Below are 6,728 nucleotides of genomic sequence, written 5' to 3' on the forward strand. Positions count from 1 at the left end.
AATGTTTTATTCCACCCGCAGAATTCATATTGACATCCCTCAGTCTTGGGTTTGTAAATTTGCAGTCACCTCACCCTTACTCCAACTCTCTCATCCTGCCCCTATCACTAGAATCTCATATAAATGTGATTCATTTAGTTATAGTCAGGTTTGGACTTTGAATATTACAGTTTGTTATCCATATTTTTAACATTTTCAACAGTTATAGTCAGGATGGGACTTCAGGCTGAAGCAATTTTACCAGGGCCTTCAAGTTAAGTGTAATACCCCAAATTTTGGCTAGTGACCAAAACATAAGTTTTGAAAGTTTAGTGGATAAAGTATAAATTTAGAAAAGTTTAGGGGACCAAAAATGTAATTTTTAAAAGTTATTTATTTTTTGGCCCGTAAATAATAGTTTGTTCAGAAATAAATTTTTCTCTCGTGAGAATCAGAATTTTGATTCGAAATTCGAAGGATAATCAGATAATCGGATGAAATCAAAATTTTAAAAAAATTTGAAGGATATTAGAAATATTATTTCCATATTTTAGAACATTGAAATTTATCATGGATCAATGAAATTGAAGTCAATTTTTCCTATATAATTGAAATTGGGGAAATTAGGTAACTAAAGTGAAAATTTTAAAAATGCATGACCAAAGTTGAAAGTCAACTTCAAATTGGTTTATCTTTGACCATGAATATTTTAATATAAGATATTTTCAACGGCAAAAATGGAAATTATTACATTTTTTAAGGGTAAAGTGATAATTTATTATTAAATGAATTTTAAATTCATTAAATTAGATTAAAACATGTGTAAAGGCTAACAAATGAAGGGAAAAATCAGCAAAATTGTTCATCTTCTGCCCCAACCTGCCGTGAACTCCATGGAAGGTGAGAAAGTTTCTTTTCCATTTTAAAGCCATTTTCTTTGATTTTTGAATTAAGAATGAAATAGAGAATTGATCCTCTTGAAATTCTCTATCATTTGGTATAAAAAATTCATGGAAATTGTGCTTGGATGATGAGATTGTTTGTTAGGGTTTATGAAGAACAATTTTGATTTTGAAGATTAGTGGAAGATTTTTATGTTATTGATGTTGGAAATTAATTCTAAAGCTTAGGTGATGATTAAATTAAAGTGTAGAAGTTTATATCATAATTGGCCATGGTTAGGGTTTATAGATAATGATTGAGTTTTGATTGAATTGATGTTATAATGATTAGAATAATATGAATTTGATGTAAGGAGATTGAATTCATGCTTAAAATTGAATGGAAATCAAGTCCTAGCTTAGTAGGTATATTCAGACAAAGGGGAAAATTAAGGAAAAAATGTTGAAAAATTTCCTATGGTCTATGATTGATATTGAAAGTGTTCTATGTGATTTGGAGATCAATTTGGATTAATTTAAAAGTTTAAAATAGAAAAAGAGCTAATTTATAAGTATTGAGAATTGTGGGATATTATAGCATGAATGTGATATTTGAGGTGTTCATTGTGGAATTTTAATATTGAAATGTTAAAAATTTAAGTTAGAAAGATGATTGAAATCAAATTCCAAATTTGGGAGATTTTAAAGGTGGAAATTCGAAAGGTCCTATAAATTTTAGGACTTGATTGTAAGCTTCTTAAATATGGAAGTATCATTTGGGTAAAATAATGCAAGGCTGGAAATTTTATTAGTATGCTGATTTTTTAGTTTAATTATGGAGTTGGGATCAAATTGCAAGTTTATAAAGGTGGATGGTTGAACCTGACAATTCTAATAAAGTTTAGGGTGAAATTGTAAGTTTTTGAATGTTAAAGTATTAATTTGAGTATTTTATTGAAGTGCTGAAAATTTTAGTAATAAATGTGCAATGATCATAATGATGAAGGATCATTGTGAATTTAATGAAAAAGTTAAGATGAACTCTAGAAATAATTCATAATTAGTGGCATGATCGTATAATTGGTAAAAGTTGAAGGTGGACGATGGAAATAAATATTTATGGAATTAAATAAGTATTTTGAGAAGTTTGAAATTATGATGGAAGTATGATTTAGTTTATGTAATGATTTAGTATCGATCACTTTTATAGAATTTACATTTTCATCGGAATAAGATCATGTTAGTAAAATATTAACATATGATTCGAAAATGATGTATATATGTGATGTCGTACAGACTATGTCAAATCTTCTGATTTTAGCGATTCGAAAATGAAGGACAGAGTACACGGAAAAAGAGAACATTGTAGGAAAGTTTAGGGGTGAGGCAAATGTGAGTTCAATTTATTTATTTAATTATTTTGATCGAGGGAGACTTGCGATAAGTCAACCTCGTATGATTTTTAAAGATGATTTAATTCTAATTATGAGATAATTCCATAATGTTTTTATAAAGGCTTTACGAATGATATATGATTTAATTTGGGTATGAATTATCCAATATGTTTTTATATGAAATTTTCTGAAAATGTGTTTGAATGAATTATCACAAATGATTTTTCGGGTATAAACTGCCCAAATTATCAATTTTTATGATGATTAATAAAGAATGATTCTGGTTGGATGTATTTTAAATGAATAAATATGGTTTGAAAAGTCCATTGAATGTTGCATTGAGACTCGTGGCATGTTATGAGATTGAATGATTATGATCTGATACATTTATGTACATTTCTTAAATTATTATTAGCACCACCAAGAGTAATGATGATGTTAAACAAAAGAAATTAATGGTGCAAATCATTAGGTTGAACCATCGATGATGAGTGATGGGAAAAAAAGGTTAATAGCGTGGGAGAAAATTGCAAAAAAAAATTGGCACAAAAGACTCAAAGTAGAGACTAGAGGCAGAGATAGTATGCAAACTTGGACTCAATATTTATTACACGACATGAACAAATTAACACAGAATTTGGCAAAAAGCTTAGTTTGCAACGGATCCATGATGACCCCGCCCAAAAGGATTCGATTTCTAACACTACACAGTATGTAATCCCGTATATATGTGTTTCTTCTTGCAAAAACTGGTCTTTCAAGTTCAAGGTAACCATTTCATCTGGCAGGATGTTAGGATCAGGCTTCAACCATAGGCTCAGGACCAGATTGCTCGCTATGAGACCTGTTTGACTGCCGTACGGAGTTGAAAAGAATGTCCTTGAAGACCTAGAGGTATAAAATGGTTGAAACTGAATGTTATAATCAATTCAAGGTTAAAGAAAGAGTTTCCAACAATCTGGAACAGCTAAGTCACCTGTGACATCAAACCATGGACTTGCTCCACATTTATCCTTGCACTATCTCTAGTAATCTTACCCAGCTGAGATTCTTCCTGCAACTAATAAGTGGGTAGCCACATTGCATTCATTGAGAGAAAGATCAATTATCCTCTGAAAATAGCTTGAGCATACAAAATACCAAAAGTCATACAGACTTTCTTTCTAGGGGGTCCTAGTGGGCCGATTCAAGAGTGAGCCTATTGGTTTTCTGCTTGCTCCAGCTTTTCAGCTGCAAGAAGGAATGGTGTCAACAAAATAAACGACCAAGAACTTACTCACAAAATAACAAAATTAAACAAGAAAATAAGAGTTACCTAAATCTGAAATTTGTCCTGCAACATAATCTCCATTACCCAAGAGAGGTGAAGAAGAAAGGGTGTTTACCCAGTACTTATTCCATAACAGATCCAGGAGGTGACAATCAAGAGAGGACTTGAAATAAGTTATACCCAATGGATAGTACTGCAGGAAAACATACAACAAAAAATTCAACAGCAAGGGGACAAGCATTCTCGAAAATAGGGCTAATTGGATTTCATAATAACCTGTTTGCAGTGCACACCAAAGTCTTCGATCTTATTTAGAGGAATTGTCTGATATTCAGAGATGGGGTCATCGGGAGGCGTATAGCCTTCACGGTATGTCCTGAAAGCTCCAATCTCAACTTTTCCAGCCGAAACGGTCCTTGTTGGATCGATTACAACTGCCAGAAAGGGCACCTGAAACTGCTGGTTCAGCATTTGGGTTGAGACATCAATCCCGGATAGCCAGCATCCATAGCCTGGGTGAGAATGGTATCATCCAACCACATTTTCCAAACGACCAGCCTACAAAACAAACCATCTTATTATTCTTCTTAAGAGAAATGATTCTCATAGACAACAACATTACCATATTTACAGACACATGAGACTATATAGCAACACATATTTCCGATACTAATACATATTGTGGGTAACGCAAAGAAACACATCTCACATTTATTGCCTTTTAAAGTGTTCAATTATTACTTGGGATTTATTTATTTATTTACTTACTAATCAGTGCTAAGGGGTTTGTTTTAAAGCATTACATTCACCAACACGTAACTGCGAGGATGCAAGTGAAAACCATCTAGTTCAACTGAAATTCAATTATCAAATCTTCCTGTTCGTCTTGGCTAGGGTGCTGAACTACTTAAATTACTGAGACTGGGATGATTTAGGGTTTCATCAACGCCAGCTTTAAAGCAAAATCATAAAAAAATAGAATTAAAAATAAACCTGTTTGTTGGTCTGGGAATAGTCGACCATATACTCGTAGGCATCAGCTTGAGCGTTAACCTAGTCTCAGTCCCTTCAACAGGCAAAGCAAAGGCGTACATGACAATGATGGCGTCGCCGTCAGTATTCCCCTGCATCAGACCCATCACCTCTATGTTACCACCAGATCGCGCGTGAACAAACATCTTGAGGAGCGCGAGAGCAGAGATCTTGACGCGCTTGAAGTAGTGAGGGTCATTGGCCCAAGGCTTCTCTTGCATGTTTTCTGGGTTGAGCCGCCTCGTCGTAGTAGAATATAGAATCCGATGGAGGGTCTGGTGTTTCAACTGTGAGAATATTGTTCTCCAACTCCCATGTTTTCTGGGCTATTGAGGAATGCATTGTTGTTATTGTAACTCCTTTTCACTGAAGCAACCGAAGCCTAGGTTTTGATCTTATTGATCCAAGCACCGGAGACGAGAGGATAGGTGGGGGAGGTATAAAGAAAAAGAAAATAACCTCATTGACCCAAAATCCCAGATAATATACGATTTTGATCAACTTTTTTTGGATTTGCGAAAATGATCGACAAAATCGCAATGCGATCTCTAATTCGCATTGCGATCTCCACTATCGCAAATTCGCGTTGCATTTCGCGTTGCGATTTTTCATTTCGCGTTGCGATAGTTGAAAATCACGTTGCGATTTTCCATTTCGCGTTGCGATAGTTGAAAATCGCGTTGCGATTTTCCATTTCGCGTTGCGATTTTCCATTTCGCGTTGCGATTTTCCATTTCGCGTTGCGATAGTCTATAGTTGTCGTTGCGATTTTCCAAATTCGTTGCGATAGTCTACAGTTGTCGTTGCGATTTTCCAAATTCGTTGTGATAGTTAAAAAAAGATTTTGTTTCTTAAGAATTTTCTCTAAAAAAATAGTATCCGCGCGGACGTGTCGAAGACTTATTACCACGACCACGACCACGAGACGAACGGCGGCGGCGGCGCGCGAGAGTTTCCCTTGTTCTCTATCACTCAACAAGGAAGTGTGAAAGCCAAGCCTTAAATACCATTCTCAATAGTGTTTCCAATACTATGTGGGATTTGAGCATTACCAACACTTGTTCCCAATACTATGTAGGATTGAGCCTTAAATAGTGATATTATTTTTGAATGTTTTGCTTAAAATTACAATAATCACGATTGATTGTAGATTGACTTTTAATTATGACATATTTAATCGTATAATACTAATGTAATTGGTTGTTGATTCAGTTGTTTTAAGGTGCATGATTGTTAATTGTTTCCTGAATAATCACATTGTATTGGAAACAAGTGTTGGTAATGCTCAATCCCACATTGTATTGGAAACACTATTGGGAATGGTATTTAAGGCTTGGCTTTCCCACTTCCTTGTTGAGTGATGGAGAACAAGGGGGACTCTCGCGCACCGCCGCCGCCGTCCGTCTCGTCTCGTCTCGTGGTCGTGGTACGTGTCTTCGACACGTCCGCGCGTATACTATCTTTTTAGAGAAAATTCTTAAGAAACAAAATCTTTTTTTTCAACGAATTTGGAAAATCGCAACGACAACTGTAGACTATCGCAACGCGAAATGAAAAATCGCAACGCGATTTTCAACTATCGCAACGCGAATTTGCGATGATGGAGATCGCGTTGCGATTTCAACTATCGCAACGCGAAATGGAAAATCGCAACGCGATCTCCAACTATCGCAACGCGAAATGTAAAAACGCAACGCGAATTTCAACTATCGCAATACGAAATGCAACGTGAATTTGCGATAGTGGAGATCGCAATGCGAATTAGAGATCGCATTGCGATTTTGTTGGTCATTTTCGCAAATCCAAAAAAAGTTGGTCAAAATCGTATATTATCTAAGATTTTTGGTCACTGAAGTTATTTTCTCATAAAGAAAACACCCTCCCCACAATGACTCAGGCCCATGCTGCCGCTTGAATTCGAGACTGTTTGTCAGTTATTGGGCTTGGCCCTTAATGAAATAAAAGAAAAATACATATAGTTTTAAATTATAGGGTAAAGTACAAAAATGATCCCTTGACTATAGGGTACTACTTTATTAAGTCTCTTGACTGTTAAAAGTTGTAAAATGGTCCTTGGTCTATAAAGTGTTACTTTGTTGAGTCCCTTGACTATTAAAAGTTATAAAATGGTCACATGATTATTCATTATGTTCCAAACTCGTCCTTTTCATT

At 34.9% G+C, this 6,728-nt stretch overlaps 1 pseudogene; it reads right to left on the minus strand.

Moving 5' to 3' along the window:
• Positions 1–2,952: 2,952 nt before the first annotated feature.
• LOC120162427 lies at positions 2,953–4,987 on the minus strand (annotated as a pseudogene).
• Between the last annotated feature and the right edge of the window lie 1,741 nt (positions 4,988–6,728).

This window comes from Hibiscus syriacus, unplaced genomic scaffold, assembly GCF_006381635.1.
Source record: "Hibiscus syriacus cultivar Baekdansim isolate YM2019G1 unplaced genomic scaffold, ASM638163v2 tig00000324_pilon, whole genome shotgun sequence".
Classification (NCBI taxonomy): Eukaryota; Viridiplantae; Streptophyta; class Magnoliopsida; order Malvales; family Malvaceae; genus Hibiscus; species Hibiscus syriacus.